Below are 23431 nucleotides of genomic sequence, written 5' to 3'. Positions count from 1 at the left end.
TGTTTCGCCTGAATACAAAATATACTTTGTTTCTCAGGCTTTTTGGGAACAGGGGCTGAAGAGCAATTTCCAAATTGTATCTTTGCTGTATGATCCAAAGTTTGCCCAAGATAATCCGTTGCTTGTGTGATTGCATTGGGAGCACTTCAGAGAGGTTGCCCATCCTACGCAAATTTATCGGGAAGCTGTCGTTGCCGACGAATGCCTGGCTCAGGTGGTGATTCAGCGTACGTTACTTCCTCTATAGTCAATAATAGGTGCCCATGATTAGACGCCTAGCGAGTTAGATTATCTACACCTTTACGCTTTTCTCGTTAGTCGCTGAGTTTTCCCTCGAGACTATTTTCTAGGTTAGTGCACAATGATTAAGCATTTTTCAGTCTCCAGACGTTGATTTTTGGGGCAATGGTCCTGCCAGAACCCACATGGTTATCTAAGCGGGTATTGTCCATCGGGGCAAACAAATTCTGAGACATATCTTTTTCTAAGAACCATAAAGGACCCTTCCGTTGAGGTTACTAGTTAGTGCTTGGTTTTAGCTACGCTCAGATTTACGCGTAATTCAATCAAATTACGCTGGAGTATGAACCTCTGATCCTTACGCGCCACCTATCTGCACCAGTGTTCAGGTCTTCAACAGTAATCTAACCCATATCCATGACCTTAAGCTGCGCAGCCCTTATATTATTTGTGTATCATGGACTCAACTCCTGCAGAGCCGCACCCAGAGCGCTCCATTTATTTTGGAAAAAACAGGCAATCCATCTCTGGTCTATATATCTGTTTACATAGACATTATAGTATACACATAATAGTGAATCGGTTTTCTCCTGTATGTCGACATAGCACTCGTATTAGCTATATCAACAACAGCTTTATTCAATATATGGGTAGTGCTATTCGAGCTGCGACGATCACGAGGCGGAGCTGTTCTGCCAGGATAGTCCTTTCCGGGAGACATCCCCCGCGCGTTTCCCGCTCGTTGAATTGTTGGTCGCGTTCTGCCTATCCCCCCCAAGGCTATCTTTGTCCCGTTACTTCCAAATTTCCACAATTTCGAAATTTCTACAACTCCATTTATTTTTTGCTTCTGTCTCCTGTCATTAATATTTTCCTGTTTCTGTTACCGATTCTCAGGATAAATGAGAGGGGCGAAAAGAAGAAGGAGGAAAGCCCGAATTCCCGTCTGCCCGAAGTTGAACTTGTTGCTATCGAAGCGCAAGTCATCAACAACAACGCAAGATTGATACCAACAACAACGACGCCACCATAAGCCGGATGGCGATCGCTTCTGCTTTAGCTTTTGCCACCGTCGCCGGTTTTGGCTATACTCCTGAACTTTCCCTACCTCGCCGCTTCAGTGCTCCGCAAACTTCAACGGCGGCCAAGGAGCTGGAATAAGAGGCTGGCATAAACGGCCGCTACGGGCATGGACAGCTTACGGCGGCAGCACCGTTTGCCGAACGAGCGCGCACCTTTCATCTATCGGAATCGCGTTCTATTCACTCGTTCGCTCCTTGGCGGTGTCGTTGTCTCTGGTGCTGGTGCCGTGACGTTCTGTACGATGCGGAGCCACGCGGCAGCTCTTGCGGCAGCTCCTCTCTGCTGCGCCCTGATAGCCTGTTTGTCAGCCTGACTATCTGATTCTCTCCCTCTCTTTGGTATCTATCGTTGGCGCAACCGCTTCTGCTGTTGCTGTCCGTTGAACGGCGGAAGACGAACAAAGTCAGTGCGTGTCTCGACGCTGGCGACGGACGGAGGACCGTTGCTGCAGTTGTCCACCGTTTAAATCTGCCTCTGATGGTACAGTTTGGTCGGCAGATTGCGGTCCGTAATCGTCAGTGTATTGTCGCTATTGGCTATGGAAGAGCGCTCTCTATCCGGGAGCAGAGCGGATCAGTATTCGCGCTCTCAACGCTCAGCCTAATTCTCTTTTTCCATGGATAGAGAATACTAAAGGGAAAGCAGGGAATTACTTAATGGCATGAGTGCAACAACGAACCAAATATTGGCAAAACGATTATGGGCCGTGTTATCGTTGAGTAAGGCTATTGTTATCATTATTACTTCGATTATGTTAGGGTGTATATAGGGAGAAGTTTATGAGGTGTGAATTGCCTCACGCGAAATATTAGGACAAAACGCTAGAATCGCAGGTGCCGGTGTCTGAGCTGTGGTGTGTGCGTGCGTGAGGACGACGTCCTGCGTGTGTGTATGCGTGTATCTGGGCGTATGTATGTGTATGTGCTGAAGGATTTGCGTTGGAAGATACCGTCGAAAACATAAACGGTGCACGCACCGTATTTTATGGCGAACTTAACGATTAGAAACTATCAGTTTCTCGATTCATGCACCTCTCGCCGACGATCGTACGCTGAATAACGTGCAACGATGTTTGTTGTTGAGAGAAGTATGAATGCGCGCTCGGAAATGTTACAGGCTTGAATTGGCCTTTATATTTAGATAGACCGATGTTTATCGTTGATAGCGAACTAAAAAAAGGTGGTCGGTGCAAAGTGTGAGCTGCCTGCACTCTGTTGGCGAAAGCAAGAAAACAAATCTGAATCGTCGGATAAACTTGCCAAAGGCGGATTGTTACATGGATACGCGGTTTAAATCATTGGATAATGACAATTGTGCAGTTTCAATAAAACAAACTAAGGATACTAATAAACATCAGGAGACGACGGAAACAACAATTCTGCTTTTCACCACCTTTCACTCCACAAGGTAAGCCCCTTTGCATATGCTTTAGATATTTATATTTCAAGCATTTGTTTTCGATACCGCAACGAAAAGGAATCCAATTTGTAATCAACCATATATAGGAAACGCATTGTTACTTGCTCTGTTGGCAGCAATCACTTTACCTAATGTCCGATCATTGAGGACTGACACCGGCGTCGACTTGCCACATGTCAATTTATTCGCCTAACACATTAATCTTCATCATATATATATATATGATGAATATGATAATTAATTATGCGTGCACATACGCAAGCACGTACGTGCACAACGTAGTCTTCTCTATAGTATACTAAATATCAAAGGTCACTCGTCGCCAAACCCAAATCAGCGGTTCCGCTGATCTCTCTTTCTATTACTCAATGTGTCCTAGGTTGCCTTTGCTGCAGCATTTCAATGGACCATCGGCTTCGCGACAGACTTCTCCAGATTATTTTCTTAGTCTCGCTAATTCAGATCATATATGAAAAGCTGCCACAGTAGTATAGTCGCTAAGGGTTGCCTTGCGTTATACGCTCGCCTGCTAAACTTAAAAAAAACTTATAAGTTATTTGTTACATTAGCATTATTCTGTCTTCCTATTTACGCTACACGATTTGAAATAGTATGGAATCAAGTTTTTGGATCGAGGAAATGACAGAGTGCCAGTGTAAAGTTCCACTCATGCGATCCGTGACGACTGTATTTTGACAAAGAGTATTGCCAGAATGGAAAAGGACAACATGGATAAATTCCATAGCGCAGCATAATCCAGCAATTTACAGCCAGCAGAAAGAATGAACGCTTTCGATTTGACATAGGTGTAGAAGGATGGATGGAAATGGCGAAGATAATGGCTGTTTATAGCCATAGATAGACGATGTTTCGATAGCGTTCCGATTGTATATTCGCGTGATCTACATATGAAATTGCTTGGCGGAAGGCAAATAGGCGAAATTCTATGTTACTGCTCGCGATGGACGATTATAACCATGTTTGCTGGTAGGATGAAGACCGTATACTGTAGCTACGAAATGATAGTGTTGCTTCGTTGAAGAACGGGACCTGTCAGAATAGAAACATACGTGTGCAACGTATACGATACGCACAAATTTATTTAGACATGTACACGCATGCTGTCAATAATACTAATATCAATATAGCCATATATAGGGTCGAATCTATCAAGCAACTGTTGTTATTGTTCCTGTTTTTTTATCGTAATACTCCGGTCTCCGTTTCGAATGAACGTAAATTGGATACGTTTTCGTTACAGAAAGAGCCAATTGTGAATTAGTCTTAAAATTATATCTTTCATATAACGTATTTAATATGTAACAGTAGCATTAATAACTTTTGCGCAAAATACACGCACGAATCAGGACGTTCCCTGTACGCGCATCCTTTTGCTTTCCTTTTTTTAGTAAAACACGTTATTTAGCTTGTATTTAGTTGTACTACTTCGTAAGGAAAATTTTGTCATCAGTTTGCTTCTCTGTTTTGTATGAATAGCTAATCTGAAGACCTTATCTACTTATTTACCCTTAAATATTTTACAATAGTACAACTTCTCGGCTAAGAGTGTGCTGAAATAGCGGCGTTTGCTTTACCTTAAATAGAAGAGTGTTTATCTTCATTACGTGCCTGAAGCTAACGTCCAAAAGTAATAGTCATTCTTATTATGTACACGCGCATGTGTACAGACATACATAGACATAGTCTATTAGATGTTGGAAAATAATTACGGAATTTTCGTTCTGTTTCTATATCGATAAGGTGCTGGAGACATGATACATAGCTGACTATGTATCATGATGCGTGAATTCTTCTCGAATGTGTGTGCAGTTTATTTGACGTTTACTGTTTGAATTTACTTTGGGAGCGCACAAAATATGGGGCGGGAAGGGGGGGAATCACTCGCTTTCTTGCTCTGAATGGATAACGAGATTTGTCAGGTGGCTGATAACGTTGTTAGGTGATTGTTAACAGCTCGAAGCAGAATGTTGAAGATCGGATTTCGTATAATGTAGAAGTAAGATCTACTATAATCTACTTGCACAAATATTTGCCCGTGGAAGACTTACCTGGCGTCATACCTTTCTCGGTCGGTTTCTATTTGTCAAACTATGTCCCACACACGTATTCGCTGGCGTACAAAGAAGATGTGGATTTTCAGTATTTAACGTTATGTTACAGCTTGTAAAAGAAAGGCTTGGGCTAAGGTTGACGGCAGTTAGTATTGATCTCGATTGCATGTCAGATTTGCCACCTCAGTTGTAAACGGAAGCTTCTTTGTGGTCTTCGTAAGATGCCGGACAGAAGCGAGCTGGTAATAAAAGTTGTTCAGCTAGCAAATAATTACGTGTTTAAAAAGGTTACTTAGGAAAGCCCAGGCCGACTAAAGATTAACTCTCCATCTTTTGGACTGAGGCAGGCCATGCACCGCTGAGCTGCATCCTTAGACCGGCGTAAGCAACACAACTGATTAAAATATATGTTGACCTACAACAGACGTCGCGTTTAGCGCACAAATTTAAATACGTTTGAGGGAACCTTGTCGTAAATAGAAAAAAAACAGAATTTGTCCTATAGCGAGAAACGTCTTGAAGAGTTCGAATCACTGTACATCTGACGCTTACAGCCTTCATTGAATTTTTAGATACACACGACAGTGTCCTATGGCTTCAGAGAGCTCTGAATAGTAAATACAAACCTAACAGATATAACATGTAACCATAAAGATAGTTGATCCTTTTAACAAAAAAGTATTCTCGACGTTAGCACTTTTACCGGCCGCTCGCGTATGGCATCGCAAAACAGTCACCTCTGTGTAGAGTCCTCGTGATAGCTTAGTGGATAATGTCTTTGCCTACTAATGTTAGAGACATATTGTGGTCTATGCTCGAACCCAAGCCAGGGAGACGGTCGTTTGATGGAGCACCTAACGGCAATGCCGGACGTAACACCCGGAACATAGCGAAAACAATCAGCTATTCAAATTACAGTCAGCTAGCCATAAAATGGCGTACTACATATATGTGATTTTTCCCCTGACTTGTTTCATATCGGTAGAAGCGCAGCGATAGTGATGTTGCAGACATAATTTTAAGCAAGCTAAAAAAAACAAGGTAATTAATTAAAATATGATAATATAAATATTAGCTATTAAAGAAAGATCTAATGGCTGCTATATAGATGAAAGGAGAATACGATAAGTAATCCTAATAGCAACTTCATAGTAGAAGTGCTCGCTACATCTCAGAGGCAAACTCGTGACTAAGACAACTCAAAGTCAATCGCCTCCTATATTTGTTTACAGAAATCGATTTATCTTTTCGTCCGAACTGTTAGTCAATGGTAGAACCGACGTTGATTACGTTCAGGTTCAATGGTTCTATGTAATAATCACCTCGACAAGAAAGACTGTTGCTACTATTAGCGGCACCGATTACAAAAACGGGCCACTATCCTCCTTGTGCATATTCCAACAGCAAATATGTATAGAAGCGTCAGCGGTTTTGGGGCGGTGCTCCATGTAACAAAATGCCAAGGTGCTCGGTCGCCGACTCAATACGGTAAAATCGTCTTTCGAAATACCGCAGAGTATCACTGTAATTAATTGCGACAATTTGTCGCTGCCACTAGCGCCTATGTAATTCCTATTGGTATTAACTAGAATCAGGTTTAAGACAAGCTGTGACGTTCTGTGGAAAAGATAGCTGGTCTGCTCTTGTGGCATTCGCTCAAGGCTTTTGGAAACGCTTGCTTGGTTGGAAAGGCAGCAAACTATCAGGGATATATATCTATGTGTGTGTATATAGGACAAAGTTGTCCTAAACTGTTGTCCAGTGATGTTGACCTTTGCACGGCTATAAAGATAAATACAATACAAACAGACAGAATATTGCTATTAACTAATTAGTTTGTCAAAACATTCACTTATTCCGAGAATAAATGCCTCTTGCGCCGAACAAACGAGGATATTTGGCTAATGTAGACAATTTTCACAAGATACACTGTGATACGCAGAATAACTTAACTCAGACTGTCTTGGCATTGCAATAAAAACTACCTTTCCCTACCACCCATGGTCTTGCCCAAACCACATTGAAGGTTTATGAACCGGACTACAATAGGACGCAAGAGAATTTTGGATTATTACTAGACAAGAGGTTATATTAAACCTGGGTTCTATCTATCAAAGCAAATATGACGGTTTTAAAGGAAATAAAGCATACATTTGTCTGAACTTTTTTCTTAGCCCGCATAGGCTTCTCAGCGAGGTTTCGACAAAAGAAAGTCGTTAAGCCATAAATCAGCGAATCACTTCAAAATAATTTAGGCTGAATCGTATCTCTACTCGAGTTCCTATGAGTGCTGCACTAGAAGTACTTACAGAAGTGACATTATCAGTCGAAGCACCAATGAGAACTGCCAGCTGCGTAGCAACAACAGCCTATGGATTGCACCGATATGCAAGTCAGGCCCAAAGGCGCACCAAATTGATCGGCCAAATTCTTGGATAGGACGGATCGCCCTCCACTTTTCTGTTTTCGTCTCTGCCGTTTTCATAGTCCATTTGTTGCCTGCGATAGTTAGATGACATCTTATGTTCCAAATGGCTGGTGTACATGCCGTAGTTATTTCGTTAAAGCCCCTCCTGGTGCTAGACAATAAGGTCTTGTCAAAGTTAGCCATATTCGTAGTAGCTGACTGGTTACGAGCAGTCGTCTACTTACGTCTATAGAGACACTCGATAAATACGTTTATATGCGGCCCGGCCTGCCTTGATGGCTTCCATACGTGTATGAGTGCATCGATCTGTCCAACTAACGTTCGGTTGTTTATGGTAGTTTAGAGTAGAGCGGAGAAACTATATGCCCCGTAGAATTTAAATGACGCAAAAAAGGACATGCGAATTGGGCTAGGTCGATCACCTCACTGGAGAGTCTCTCGCGGTGGCAGTAGGGGCAGGCGACTGACCTGATTCCTCTACATCTTATACAAATCGAATAGATCATAGTGATCTTAGATCGATTTTAGCATTCGACCCGTTGTACCCATCCAGTTTCGTCAGCACCACCCCAACCGTGAAATCTGCCCATGTGATGACAGCATTTCATGATGACAAAGTATCTGATGGGCAATAGATCGGAATATAGTATACATGACACGAGTCGTCGTTATTAAACGCACATCACTTAAACATGGTGCGTGCTTTTAAGCTATGATATTTTTATTATATGAGACTTAGATAATAGAAATAGCCTATCAGTAAAAGTATTAGTACCGATTAATTTAACTATTAGCAATTAGATTATAACACAGCGCCAATGAACTATAAGGCAGGCCACGCAGTAGCTCACTAATATAGATTTCCTATATCGTTTTGAATATGATAGATAGAGTCAAGCTATTCGTAACGTCTCGAGAAGATATCGTACGAGTGTCTTTCTGACGAGGCTCAATTGTCGTAAAAATCATAATTTTATTTTATTCCTTATTTTTGAAGATTTTATTTTCAGTTTTTTTCTTCTGCTACGGTGCAATATAGGTTGTCTAAATGTCTTGCATTACATCAATTCTAAATGATGCGTGATTAGAACAGGTAACATACATACATACGGCACGTGTATGGCATAGATAACCTATAGATTTAGCTTGTTATAGATACCATGCGCAATTTTATAGTAAGTAATTCATACTACGCCAACTACTAGACTAAAAGCCACACAAAAGAGATACTTTGAAATGTCTTCCAGTAGAAATATTATTCAAATAATCGAGTCAAGTATTACAAGATCTTTGATCCAAAATATTCTGCATATGAGAAAAAACAAATAAATTTAATGCAATAACCAAGAGAGGCGTTGAATTCAGCAGGGAGGAGGCAAGTACACAGTTTGAGAACATTATCTTCCTGCATCTCACTTGTACAAACGATTCGCGTTGTTCGAACGATGAAGAACACTGCCCACCCATTATAGATCCTTGATGCTCACGTATTACCCCCGAATTACCTGAATGCATTCCCTGGTGTTACAGGGTCGTCAAACACGCAACTCTGGGGTTGCTCTAACAGAACAAACGCAAATATATTGATCGCGACTGTGTAGCGATCGCATCATCGACAGGGTGCGACAAGCTGGGTTTCTCTCGTTTGTTAGGGGAGATTTTCTTGCTGGCATCGATGGTCGGCGGTTACCGGGAGTTGGAGCGTCGAACGGCAGATCGACACACCTCACACGGTCATTTCTCAGATACTTTTGATGACTGTTACCGCTGATTAATAAATCAGCGGTAACAGTCATCGGCTCTTCATGAGAAGATCGCTTTTTCGATGGCCTCGTTTTGCTGTTATTATAACTGATTGTACCGTCGTCTGCGGTGCAGTGGCAATTTATGGTAGTGGTAGTTGCAAGTCTGACTTGATTCGTTTGAGCCCTCTTCAGGCATCGCCCGGTGCCGTAGTTAAACAGATTGATTTAGGTGAGGTGCTACCTACCGCGGGTCAGAATGAGTTTTGGAATCTAACCTTTTTTGCCAGTTAACTTGTAAAATTGTAGCGTACGCTGGGATGGACGAAAGCGTTCCGTTCTGAGCGTCCTCTCGACTTTTCGACAAAGGATTGTTATATTGCGTCTACTATTGCTGGCAGTAATACTAAGCTAGAACAAAATGACGGGACAAGACAAAATCGAGACAATAGCCATAACAGCGACGTTCATGAAAAAGTGTCGAATATTTTACAAAAAGTAAGATGAAGAAAAGCTAAAATGACGAGAGAGTCCGCTAGAACGATACAGCCGCTTACCTTTATTAACAATAAGAAGAAACACAGACTCAAAAGTGAAGCAGCAATAACAAAACATCAACGCGAGGATGCCATTGCTCTGGTCCTAAAGGAGGCGGTGAATTACGACAAATAACTAGCTTTCCGTTAATGCTGTTGCTGCTACGGCCGGCAGTTGTAACTGCGGTTGACACGATATCTTCTCTGCCTATCACGTACCGTTTATAGCGATACGTACGGACCGCTACGACGTCTACGAACTGGCCCGCCTCTTGCGGAAACGCTACGAAACGGCCGCGTTCTTCGTTCGTTTGCCTACTGGTAGGTGTGCTTGCTAAATCCGTCAAATGATGGCGATGTCGATGACGATGACGCTATTACTATTATTATTTACGACAAACAAACGAGAGTTGGTTTCACCTCAGCTTTTCACAGGGAGACAAGGGAAAAAGGTAATGATCTAGATGATGTTTCATTGAAGAAGTTGTGACTTGCACGGCTGGGAAATACATGCGATTAATGAGAACTGTGCATGCTTGATCCGAACAAAAATTGTTTGTCTCAAATGTAAAATAAAACAAAAAAATTACCCATATGACTCGTATTGGCTTTTTTTTTAAGCACAACAATTAATACAAAAGAGACAAGCCGTCTGAAATGGCCATTTGCTCAGCTTATTCTGAGCATGTAAGGATAAATCATCATAAGGAAATACGATTTGGTTAAGGTACAACATCAAAACAAATTACACCACTATGTATGACCGGGACAAGTATAGGAAAATTCGACAAGTTCTGGCCGCTAGCCAAAATTAGACCGGTAGATCGTGTTTATCTTTGCTACTGTACCCAATCTATTCCTAGATCTACATAGTAAGATCATAATGACAGATTCCCGGACAAATTCTGTTGCTGTAGCGTTAAGAAAACAGGTAATTGCATAAGGAGTTATTTGCATTTCCAGCTTTTTGCGGCATGTCGCTGCTGTTTCCATCAGAGGTTTGTATTAGAAGGCATGGAAGTATTTTTCTGACGCAGCGACGCCATGGTAAAGAGTAGTGTCGCTTTAATGCGGCCTGATCGCTTATTAACCCACGTTCTGTCCTTCATTCGACGCTTTATTTATTAGGAGCGTGGACACGAAGAAAGCCGTCTGTGGTCTTTCTATCTAATTGAATTTCACGGCTCAAAGTCAACCGATCGGTTCTACGAACACAAAATTGATTTTGCAATAGTTTTTCGACATTTTCCATTAAAACCTACCTATACTACGCTGTTCGATAAGCAAAGGAGAAAAACGGTACTGGGAACAATTTGTCTTTGTGTCATTCTCGTGTAACTTAAAGGCAGCTAAAATACATGGTTTAGTTGATTGAGCGATTCCGTTGGGACTCGGTCAATTAGACAGGAATGAAGCTAAAGTTGAAATAATGAACAACTATCTATACTTGGCCATTATATATGGCGGGAGGTGCCGAAGGTTACTAATAATAACGTTGGCTGGATAATCGGCTTCACTCAAAAGTACTCGGTGTACTCCAGCGTTTTAGAGACGCTACTCAACGGGACAAGATGTCATCGGTCAGACTGACCAAGGTGCTCGCCAGCTTCGCAAAACGGAAAATCGTTTTACCATTGTTTTTGACTGAAATACTTTGCTGGTTAATCGCATAAATCCATTGTTAATTTTGCGTAGCGAAACAGCGAAGACGCATCGCACCAGCCACGTTATCCACAGGATCAGAAAAGCCAACCGTTATCCAAGCCTTGCTATAATTAATACTAATAGAAAGTCAGCGTCATCGATTAAGAGCTATGCAATAATTAGAATGGCCATCAGTATAACTGGGAAAATGGGGCCCTACACAGTACTGAGACGTATGCCGTGAACAGCCGAAGCAGGCAAGCTTAACTTACCAATGGTAATTTGTAACAAACAGAACTGGAACAAAGAACTCTGCATACAAGAAGTCATTGAAATCATCGAGGATCGCATAACTTGAGTTATGTTGCAGACAGCTCAGTATGTTGAAAAAATTATTGTTTAGCATAATAAAAAGGGGGTAAAGGTTGCATAGCCCATTTATCTCTCAAATACAAGGTAACTTCTCATGTTTTCATAGGGTTTCTGTAATGGGGCTAAAGTGCTAGAATACTGCCAAGATGCAAGCTTAGGGGTTATTGTACGCGGCTTCTTTAAGGACATGTTTAAAGATGAAATAGGCTGCAAGGCGAACTATATTAACATTAAAGAAACGTATGTGGACGGGCTATTAAACTTTGGCGAAAGTCGTAAAAATACTGTTTATTAACTCGATTTGTTCAAATAAGTACGATAACCTATTAATCAATGAGACCAAGTCAAATTGCCCATAAAAACGCTGACATATACTGCAAAAAAAAAAATAGATGCGATAATATGTCCATGAATATTAATGATTTTATTCGCCAGTAGTTAATATGGCCCTTGATATACGTTTGTGTGACTACAGTTTGATAGCTTGATGAAAAATGTTCATTCCACAACTACATTGATTGATTCAACGATGTGACGGCGTTATAGGCTCCTCTGTTCCATTTTCTATGTAACGGCATCAACCGTTACTCTGAGTAACTCCCTTGCAAATATAATAGCATCGTACTCAGTGCATTTGAACAACAGAACTAGTTCTATGGTTGATAACCGATCAAAATGAGCTGCAAAGATCAAAATATAACAGTCACCAGAGATTGAACATCATCCGCAGCAAAAAGCGTCAATGAGTGTTCGCCTGTCCCTGTAAAAAACGATGACAGTCCTATAGGGACAGCGGCTGACGATGAGTAGCTGTCTCTTGGAAAAGCAGGGACGACATATATTCGGATCCCTAGGACAAAAACTTACGTCAGCAACAACAACAACGCTTAGACGTGGTAAACGCCACTTTTACCACTTGTTAGCGGAAAAATAAGGAGCCAAATTGCCATAGGCGACGTCGCTGCGGCAGAGGTCACACGGGTTCCCCTTCTCTTTGATGTCTTTCAACTTTTCCTCGGAAGCGTCAGCAGGCCTCCTTTTCTGCTTCTTGCTGATGTTGTGAGCTGCTCTTCGTCCTCTGTGATTCGCTTCTACGGGTAATTGTTAGCTGTTCTGTGCCTGCATGAACATCGCTCTGTTCAGCAATGCTACCTCTCCGCTTTCGAGCGACTTTGTTGAGTCTCTTTGAAGTATTATGTTTCAATTACCTCTCAAAAAGCATCTTAGCAACACCAGCCTCAGTCGATCATAAGGATCATAAGGAATGGGAGCTTTTATCCGAAGTCAACCCATTGGCGGGCAGATAAAACCACCGAAATCACTAATCTCTGGTCGTAAAAGAAACTCGCCGAAAATGATGACTTTTGTCCTTGGTCGTCACGGTGACGATGATGATGATGACGCGCGTGTCTACCTATGCTTTTGGTCTGTGATTACACCTCAGTAGCTGATTACCTGACTAGGTACATGATAGCTAGCGATGTGAATATTATTTTATTGCATCAGAAACAAATAGAAGAACCGAGCAAATACCCTGTAACACACACAATGAAACGATGTCGCCAGCAACGTGATCGCAGTCAGAACAACACGCCAATACCAGGTTTTTACCAGGCGACCGGTCATTTCTGACGTAAAGAGAACCGAGCTCTGCTACCACCAAGGACAGAAATCTGCGCAGCGGTTAAGGTAATGGTAGACGATGGTAGACAACAGCAATGTTACCATAGACGCCAGGAAGCAGTATGAAATGAAAGATGCCCTATAGGCCAGAGGGCAAGTAAGTCGGCGATTGGCGATCAGTGCAGTGTAGTGTGCGCTGAAGGTATCGGGCCTCTCGAATTCAGCGGATTATATGGGCATAGATACACCTGTTTTGCCTAAGGTTTCGTTCCAGTCAACAAATTGTATCTGCTCTATTGTGCATGCAGTATTGGCACGCCGTCATACTTCATTTAGTCGATTTGCTACAAGCCGATATGCAATGCTGTACAATGGCAGACGCATTTTCGATAGTTTCGTTGATGTGTTTCGGTTTATTCGGTGTTTTGTAGACGTACGTATATAGCTTGTACATCTGCCCTTACTATCGGAGTCGGCCGGCGTTAATTCCGCTTAGCGTGTCGAGGAAAAGCGAAAAAGATAGACTAATGGAATCGGGTCACATTTGCCAGGACAAATACCTAAAAGGTATAAGCGGCATGAGAGACACGACAGTTGCTCAAACAGACATTATCAGTTAATAATAGCGAGCAACACTGCCAATATCTCAGTCGGCAATGAACGGCGCTCGAAGACGAGGCACCGAACGTAGGCCACCGGAGGCAGCAGAAATGATCGAAATCAGGACTGGCTGATGATAATCGGACATGATTTTTTCCGATATGACGGTGTCGACGCGCATGAAACAGCGGCAATGCGAAAGTATGAACCGGCAATGAAGACGGAAATAACAGAGAACCGAGAAGAATTTCTTCGAACGATCCACACTGAAGAAAGCCGTCAACACAGATCTGGATCACGACCGTTACCTTCTTACATTCGGATTGGCGTCTGTTCAATTCATTCTGTTAAGGTAGATACTAACGAAGCGGGATTCTCCAATCGAATAAACCATTGTTGGCTGCCACTGATGATATTGATGACGTCCATAATGGTAATTCAAAAATTGCGCTTGATCTGAGCAAAATTGAAGCCTGCAAGAGATGCCTCTAGTGGCGCGTTGAATAAGGCATCCAGCGGAATGTGTTTATGTACGTTTGAAAAAAGCGGAGCCCAAGCAGCTGCGAGTTCGTACCTTCTACCAGTATTAGTCTACATCGCGAGTAGCGATAAACCATAGCAAATACACTACGTTACAGCTACATCATTAAACAGGAAGAAAATACCAACATTGTCATTAATTTGAGGTCCGCCCGTGACACATTCTAGCAGCGCCATCGTACTGCGGTTTGAGAAACAATATCCGAAACGAACACGATAAACATGACCATCAGCGATCGCCTACAATTTCGCTCGTGGCTGTTTAACAATGGCGCGCCTAATTTCAAACTCGGGGCTAGCGCAAATGTGTGATAGATTTGAATACCGCTATACGAAAATGGCCCTTTAGACGATTATTTCCGACATATAACATTTGGAACAAATCAGTTTGTTCGGCTGAAAGATTGTTTGTATCTCATAACAATTGTATGCGTCTATACGAGACCAGCCTGGCAAAACTGCTGCTTGTGACGCGCACCCTTAAGTACGAGTGGGTGCATTACGTACTGAAGTCAGTCAGTTTCATAGAGAAAGAACAGCTTAAAATATTTACGGAAGGGCGAAAAGGGTCCTTAAAAGTATTTGAATCACTGATCCGGAGATATATACACACAGCGAACAAAACTGTTGACGATGTAAAGAGCGACGTTTTATATTTTGGGTTGTGTTCTGTTTCAAGCTGCTTAACGGGCCACACTATTTAATATCTAATATCGTGTTTGATCGTCGTACATAAAAAGATGAAATGAAAAATTGTCTTTGAACCAATCACTTTTTGTTGCACTCGAAATTCTTTCTGTAGTATCCTTTCAAAATCTGGGCTAGCGTCTTTGAGCGGATGAGTCAACTTCGCTAAGATTCGACGAATACATAAAAGGACGTCGTATTCACGACACCTGATGAACGCGATATTAGTAATGTACGGGAAAATGGCCACCGACTTAGACGTCATCGCAGGCCGTTTTGCGTACCTAGTTATCACACCTATATGTACATGAACTTTAGACGGTAAATGTTAGAAATAACGTTTCGTAATAAGTCTGCAATTGCAAATCCAGCCAAAGACGATACAAGCGATATATCATTCACAGCAATGGTCATTATTATGATGGGATTGCCAATACGTGAGTTATGAATCTAATATTTTGTGTGGTATATGGTTTTCGACACCAGCAAACACGCTGATGAACCATGTTAAAACTATTAGAAAAAAATATTCGATTAACTTGTGCAGAAGTGGGTCAGAGGCTGAGGAGGTTTACCGAAAGGGCTGATATTTGTAACGAATGTTACACTGACTGAGTGTATGGCACACAGGTTTACGTTACTGATTTTGTTGAACGTTCCAAGTCTAATCAGCCTACATAAGCTCCTGTCATTGGAATCTACATTGGTTAGGTTTTCTAAAATAGTGCACTAGCAGACGACTGCTTGACCAAGTAGAAAAGCGGCGGGATCCCTCCGCCAAACATTTGCTATTTTCATAACGGCGAGCAGATTCATACAAATACATAGAAGATAGCAAGTTGAAACATTTTATAGACTCATATAGTAGCTTTGTATGTATTAATGCGCGTGTAGGAGCGAAAAGAACGATTAGAGCGCCAATTATCTAGAAGGATTTGCCACAAATCTCCGTTGAGTCATTTAAACAACATGATCTTTAGGGGCTTTGAATAAGCGACTGTTGTTGTATGTGCATATATCTATCTATCTGTTTCAGGTTAAGCCTATGCGCCTGTTTTTAGCGCCCAGTACGTGCATATTGAACGAAAATGTGGAAACTACCAAAATCATTATCAAAGCTAGACTCCGAACACTTTGATCCTACACGTGATCGCTACATTTGGTTGAAAGAGATTCGGCTATGGCTCGCTAAGGAAATACCGAACGGCGCTTAGCTTGTGTTGCCAGTCGTTAATACTCCCCTGACCCGAGCCCTTATTTAGGGCCCGAACGTCACGTTCGTTAGCACCGCGCTACCACACGTATGAAGGAGCAAACGTTACACGGATATAGATGATAGCCTGATTAAATGTGCATCTGATCTTTGTTGCATCGAGGGTCGTGGCGGACGAAAGCTTACGTCACGTTCACTTATAACGCTACAGTAACGTGTCCATCTAATAGCTGCCGTTATTGGGGCTAGGAGTCTGTTTTAGCTACTTAGCACCTTGGCAAACGAATCCGACAATAAGAATGAGAAACTGCAAGGTGCTTACGCTGACTACACGAGATCCGCGCTATTCCTGTAAAAAGAAAGAAAGAAAGCGAGTAAAATACGGCTATTCCGGCTGGTGAAATATATCGTAAGCATTGTCGCTCCCCTCTCTTTCTACGTTCGGTGCCCTCTACCCATGCGGTCGTTGTCAAACCTCTCAAATTGCAACACTACCCTCTCGCCCACTGCCCCCGGTGGGAACGCAACATGTAGGCTTAATAGCGAATCGACACTGCAACTGCCTCCATTGTAGGTCGAATCATTCTCCACACAACGTTCGCAATTCATTTACTTGCGCCAATAAAATTAGCAGTGGCAAAAACGACTCTAAGGGCAAGAAGCCTTTTTCCTCTCCGAAGAATGGGCTTTTTTTAACGTGGTACGATTGTGTCTCTCCCACACAATCTCACAAATACACACAGACGCAGTAAAAGTGGTACGGGTAGCTATTTCTTCTCTAAATCGATGTCCGTTTGCCATCGGTGGCCGTTTTGCATTACTTAGCAGTGACACCTTTATCATCAGTGTCACTGCCGTATTCCCGCTACTGTTGTTGTTGTTGTTTCGATGTAGCTGCTGACGCTCCTCGTGGCGCCATTTTTGAACGGCCGCTAATTTTGCTGTCGTACGTCAATGACAATAGCGTTGAGGCTAGACTGGCTTGGATTACGGTAACGGCGTTGGGTCATTGCTGTGTTCGGCCCGGCCAAAGTCTCAGCAAACGTCTCTAGCGCTTGTTTGTCTAGTCTGCTACGCCATAGTATAATTTACACTATACTATAATGTAGCAAGGGGCTATAGGGGAGTGAAACAGATTGTTCTAAACCTGTTCTTGATGCTATCGTTGTACCAATAGAATACAAAAAAGCGCAAAGTTCATGACATCTTATTGTTACGAAAAGCAGAACCATTGGGCCATCTACAAACATGCGTAGATTATTATAGCACGCTACCTCTTAATGCATCTGAATCAGGTTGAATATAGAATAAGATACGTGGGGATTGTGAGCACGATGGAACCGATATCGGACAACTGCACGACGTTTCGTTCAAAGAGTAATAATAATCGTATTCGTTTACGACGTACGGTATTGTTATTGCAATGATGTGACGATGAACGGTGTCTGTTCCTGTGAGATGTTAGCCTTGACAAACAGACGATATCAATTTTGCCTATACAATATCGATTCTACTTATACAATAGTTCGCGCGACGTGAGCCGCTATTAATCCAGTAACAGCGTGAATTTTTTTCACACGTTAGCATTTAGAAGACGCGTAATAAAATATTCTTTACATATCGAAACGCAGAAATACATGTATCTGGGTGTGCGTCCGTACAGCAACTACCAAAATATCGATAAAGCTTTTCTACCGAATCCATGTCATAACCCTAATTCTAAGTAATCCTAAGTAATACCTGATGGAGATTCAATGGGTAGTTCAAAAACAGACATAGAAAAACTCTCAATAGCTATCATGTACAAGTAATACACAGTAACATTACGGGGGTGATAGTGCGCCACCTACATGCACCTATTACAATATCGAATTTAATCAGACCCGGTCGATAGCAAACTATTCGATCACGTATTCTAAGGGAGCGCATACTCGAAGGTGAAAAGAGATTACTCTGAGATTAAACGCCCAGAAAAGAATATTTGGGGTATTCCGATAGAACGGTGTAGAAGAGAATAGGTCACAGGTTTGTGTGCCATTTAATTAACATCAACATTCGATAATCAGAGATCGGTTCTTCTGTAGATGCGGTCCTTCTGTGTCTGCTTTCACCCGTTTATAATCTGTCCTTCAACGTCATCAATATTTAATACACTCTGAACCTCCTTTACACCTCGTAGAGGCCGTACGTGTCAACGTGTTGACAGCACAAACACTTTATCTATAACATAGTATCTAGCTGATTGAGGAGGGATGGCCGCGTGATCACGCGGAACATCCCGAGTGGGCTACGGTCTTCTTAGCACCTCACGCAGCTCCGGGATGTGATCTGACCGAAAAGCAGGCCGTTGAGGCTGTCGTCCTATTGTAACATTTCTTGGAGGCGTCGTTGTCGTTTCCAGTGCACGCAATGCCCCTACTGGTATTGCATCTCCCACTTTGGCGTGCATTTTTTTTCGATGTTATATTTTACTAGTTGTTGTAATTTTTGATGTTGTCGCTAGCGTGCGACCCCGAAGCGCGTTACGCCAACAAAACTATGACGTGAAAGTCATGAAAACAACGAAGCCCCGCTTCAAGAGTTGGCCGTATCATCTCAATACGGCGATGAGACTGTGGTTGGGTGGCTGGAGCTTCTGCGCTAACTTCGTTTCCGTCCGTCGTACGATCTGTATATTTTTTGGATTATTGTTTTTGCCGCTATAAACAGAACCCAAAGGCGTACGTAAGAGATCAGCTTATTTTTGTTATTGTCTTCTTTGCGTAAGAACTGTGGAATCCGCACCATTAAAATAGTATTATCGTTATCGATTGTGTGCTGGTGAGATGACATTTTCAGCTAAAGGCTAAATTGAAAATGTATGAGCGGCATTTACTATTATATTCTGCTTCGTGTAATAAGACGAATTACTAAAAATGCATACGAACTAGGTCTTTCAGTGATTGTATAAAGCAAATATTGTGTCGGTCAGGATCCCGTACTTTTTGGAAGCATCTACGGTTTCTCACGTTTGCAACACCTATCCCATTCTATGGCAACGTCTATGTATTTAAAAAATCAACGAATGCGACAAATGAGTACCAACAATCTTCACTGATTGTATTACACATGGGCCGGTAGCAAAAAATATTGCCGCAATAAATCCCGTCCACCTCAGAACATGTATATACAGTTCTCGTGAAAATCCACTGAAACGGTAAATAATTAATTTTTTTATAATGAGCTGCACTACCTGCGCATAATAGATTCGACCTGCTGATTAGGGATGAATGAAGCCCAGGCTGATGTGGCAAGCGTTGCAAAATACCGTATGCTGTTGTAAAACACAACCGGATGAGCCTCAATTGAGCATTGGGCGATCTCTATGCTTATCCACACTTAGTTAGCTAGATACTAAAAACACAGCGAGCATGCATTAATAACGCCAATGTTTATCCATAATTTCGATCTGTTTGCATCTTCCTTGCTGCTCGGGGTCCAGATAAAAAAAAAAAACTGAACCGTCAACTGATTTGCCTAGTCACGTCTTTCAAAAACTCCGACGTGGTATCGATGGTCATTTGATATTTAAGCTGGCTTCCTGCAGGTCAATAATATCTTGTGTCATGGTAACGGTGGTGGATCTCATCGCGTTCACTTTTACATCACCGTGGTGGTGGGTATGATTAATCTTGTACCCTCGTTTGCATGCATTTGGCAATGCAGTCTTGCAAAAGGTTCGCACCTCAATGTCAAGAATAAGAGGCGTCCTGAATTTGTTCAGTTCCACTGTGAGAACTGCATAGCCTGGATGGATAATATGGCGGTCGGGGTAAAATAAGACTACCAAGGTGTCAACCACCGAATCATCTCAGGTCAAATTCTTGCCACTCCGGTAAAGCATCGGTATCATTTTTTTAAACGACAATCGTCATCTTGTTGCAAGCCTGTAGCTTTCCGTGTATCTGGTATAATATCTAAACATAAGTAGCGCCCCAGGCGACGTTTTGGTAAGCATGAAACTGCCTGCTAGCCAACCTGGGCTCGAGCTATAGTGTCGAAATATTATTATTATTACTATTAAAAACAGTACTCCTGTTGCTACCCTGTATCGTCGACTAGCAATTAGTGTGTTGATAAGTCTAATAACGCCGCTCATGTACGTTTTTTTGTCGGCTGAAATAATGTAGCTTTCTACTCTTCATCATGCCGCTATTGTCATGTGTTTGTGACGAGCCTAGTTTAGATGTTTAAGGACCTATGTTGATATCCAGTAGTAAGCAGTCAACTTTTGTCCATCAGTTTGCTAGAAGATGTTTCCTAATATTTTGTTTCTTTCGAGCAACGTTGTAAATTTGATAGAGTATAGTCGATTGAAATTTCAAATGCAACCGTTATTATTTACGCAAATACGAACTCTTCTCCATTATCCGAATCCATCATGTTCCACATTGGTAATTTCAATAAAGTAGAGCATAAGGAGCTGCCAGCGTCGACTGTTCCAATCGTCGAAAGCTATAAACGCAAAATACGTCAACGATACTCTAACAGCCCAAAGAACAGATCCGCTTGAAACGATATAATAGGATGTATTCGTTCGTACCAATTTTATTCGACTTTTCATCGTTTGCGTGTCAGTATCGCCATTGGATAGCCATTACGCTCATTGTCACAATGCCGAATTTGCCCCATTTCTGTCCATGGTATTATTATTATTATTGTCTGAACATTCTGGCAAGCAATTGCCACTACGCAGACGTTGGCTGGCGTCAATTTTGCTGGTAGCGTTCAACGTATAGTGTGACGTTTCGAAGGTGCTACGTGAGGATCCATGTCCGGATTTTTGCGATGGGGCTACGTCTGTGTCCCGATTCATCGTAATGAACTGGCCTTGATTGGTGTTATGACGAGGTAACACAAGCCACTCACTTCGTATGCCACTGTGGCAGGTACGGCTAGCCGATTAGTACAGAATAGCTGAAATGGGCTGCTAGAGGTAGTGATGCTAGTAATTAGTTAGCTACTCTGGTAGCTTTCTGCCTAGTCCCAGAGTCGCATGGACAGAACAAAGTCAGCTGCAGAAATTCGAAATAGCACCCCAAAAAAATGAAGGACCAACTACGAAAACGTGCACAACCTCTGTAGATTGTCGCCCTTGGTCGCTTCCGTTGTTGTTGTTGTAGGACAAGTAGCAGCTAGCTAATGTGAGCGATTAAATGATGAGAAAACAGGAGACCAATCTAATCAGCCAAATTAATTAGAAAATGGTAATGTTTTTTCATGCTCATGCGGCTAGCCTCGGTTGTGGGCTATTTCTGCTTGGGTGGTTCTGTACCCGTAGCTAATCATCATACAATAAGAATCCTGTTAGTTTCTCATATACAGTATGATTAATTTGTAGGATAGCGAGCAAGGTACGGGGATCTATGATTGTTTGTTGGAAAAAAGTCACAATGACGAGGTTAAATGGTACATATAAATCTTTCAGCTTTCGTGACAACGCCTGTTAGAACGACAATGTATGGTCGTGGTCCGATAGCAATTATGAATGTGCATTTTACATGAAACCACTATTTCTGCCGTTTCCTTACTATTCATTGCTCATTTTGCTCTTCCCAATTTATCGCTAATAACGCTAGAGCTAATCACAGGTCGGCAAAAATACTAGTAAAAGTAATAACTATAGGAAACTGATTCCGAGTAAGCTTTTATTGGAAATAGAAACGATAAGAACATGCACCTATCAAGGTACGATCTAGGCCGAATCATGGTAATAGTAAAAATAGCAGAAGACCAGTTGATAATTTGCTGATCGCTGGCTGACTGTTTACAAGTCATTGCGCGACTGATTATCTGTATTACTTTTTATTTCGACCGGTTCCTACGTGTACCATGTCTTTCAGTGTTTTCGTTCAATATCTCTTTTCAGATTTTATATACAATGATGGCATATTACATTATCATCATAAGGTATCTTTTATCTAGCAACAGCTGATCTGTTTACATTACGGTATTTCGTTTTCTGTATGTCGTTGTTGTCACTGCGCAGGCCTTACGACTCGATCTGCTATCGGCCGTCTTACTCTGTCAAACCTATAGTAGAACTAAGTATGGACGTTTCCTGAGCTAGTAAACGGCCTCTATCCAAAGCAAAAGCCATTTTGCTAGCCCAGAGAAGGTTGCTATTGTTGATATTATAGTTCATGGTTAGCTTTCTTTTAATCGGGCCAACTCACATATAGGTTTATATTTGCTTGATTTGAATTTTCAGAACGAAGACAGCCATTACGACGAGAAGATAATGGCAACGGTGAAAACATCGATCATTATTTGAGAATGAGAAAAGACCATTGTTTTACAATTTACAACTCCAAATAGTACATGTCGTAGTGAAAGCAGCAGCAGCAGCAGCAGCAATAGCTATAAGATGGTTGGCCGACGCGTGAGTTCATCGATGCTAGCGATCTTCATCATTAAATGAAGCGATTGAAAAAAATGAATCAGAGGAATTAGGTAATGAAGGTTTGGCGGTTAGCGGCAGGAAGCATGGGAAAGCTAGACGCTTTTCATAGAATTATGTATTGGTATACATATATATACATCTATCATATCTCTATTCATTTCGTTGCTCTGCCTGCAGTACAAGCAAATTATGTCCTGTACATCAGATGGCTCCTGCTCGTTGTATGATCGTATCAGCAACAGCTTTTTGTAAGTTCACTAATAAAGCGTTGTACAACAGATGAACGAGACATAAATTCGAGCTCAACAATTACGGATTTCGTCGACCAAATCTGAATTTCAGACACTGTAAATACTTACAAAATTGTAAATACGTCTTTATTTTAGTGTTAAGTTTTTACCCTGCACAGGCATAGTTAGGAGCCACAATGACTCAATCTATTTCGACTGCGTTTATATATGCACAGTCTATTAACTGGCATCGCTTATTTTTAACTTATATATATAATGTATAGTCTCACAAGAGCCATGTGCTGGTCCCAACATATTTATGGCTGCTACACCACTGCAAATAAATGAATGGTAACTCCCCTGAATGTCCTGAATTACCACTTTGAGTTTTACTAGTTCTTACAGCTTCTCGTGAAGCCGGTTTTTTCATCTGCACGTTTTTGCTCTCTTCAGCATTTGACATTAACGAACAGAAGCGCCGACTAGTAGCGAAATCGATCGTTCTAAATCGATGATGAATCGATACCCATCTACGTCACCACCAGGCTGTTGCCCTCGTC

The 23431-nt window shown here is 41.9% G+C and overlaps 1 long non-coding RNA gene across 1 annotated transcript; it reads left to right on the top strand.

Moving 5' to 3' along the window:
• Positions 1–1673: 1673 nt before the first annotated feature.
• LOC147753030 (uncharacterized) lies at positions 1674–22918 on the top strand. The gene is made up of 2 exons (XR_015312473.1): positions 1674–2730; positions 22450–22918. It is a non-coding gene; the product is annotated as an uncharacterized LOC147753030 (long non-coding RNA).
• Positions 22919–23431: the final 513 nt, after the last annotated feature.

Source organism: Varroa jacobsoni, unplaced genomic scaffold, assembly GCF_002532875.2.
Source record: "Varroa jacobsoni isolate VJ856 unplaced genomic scaffold, vjacob_1.0 scaffold_796, whole genome shotgun sequence".
Lineage (NCBI taxonomy): Eukaryota > Metazoa > Arthropoda > Arachnida > Mesostigmata > Varroidae > Varroa > Varroa jacobsoni.
The sequence above is the reverse complement of the archived record's forward strand: the minus strand, read 5'-3'. Positions and strand labels throughout refer to the sequence as shown.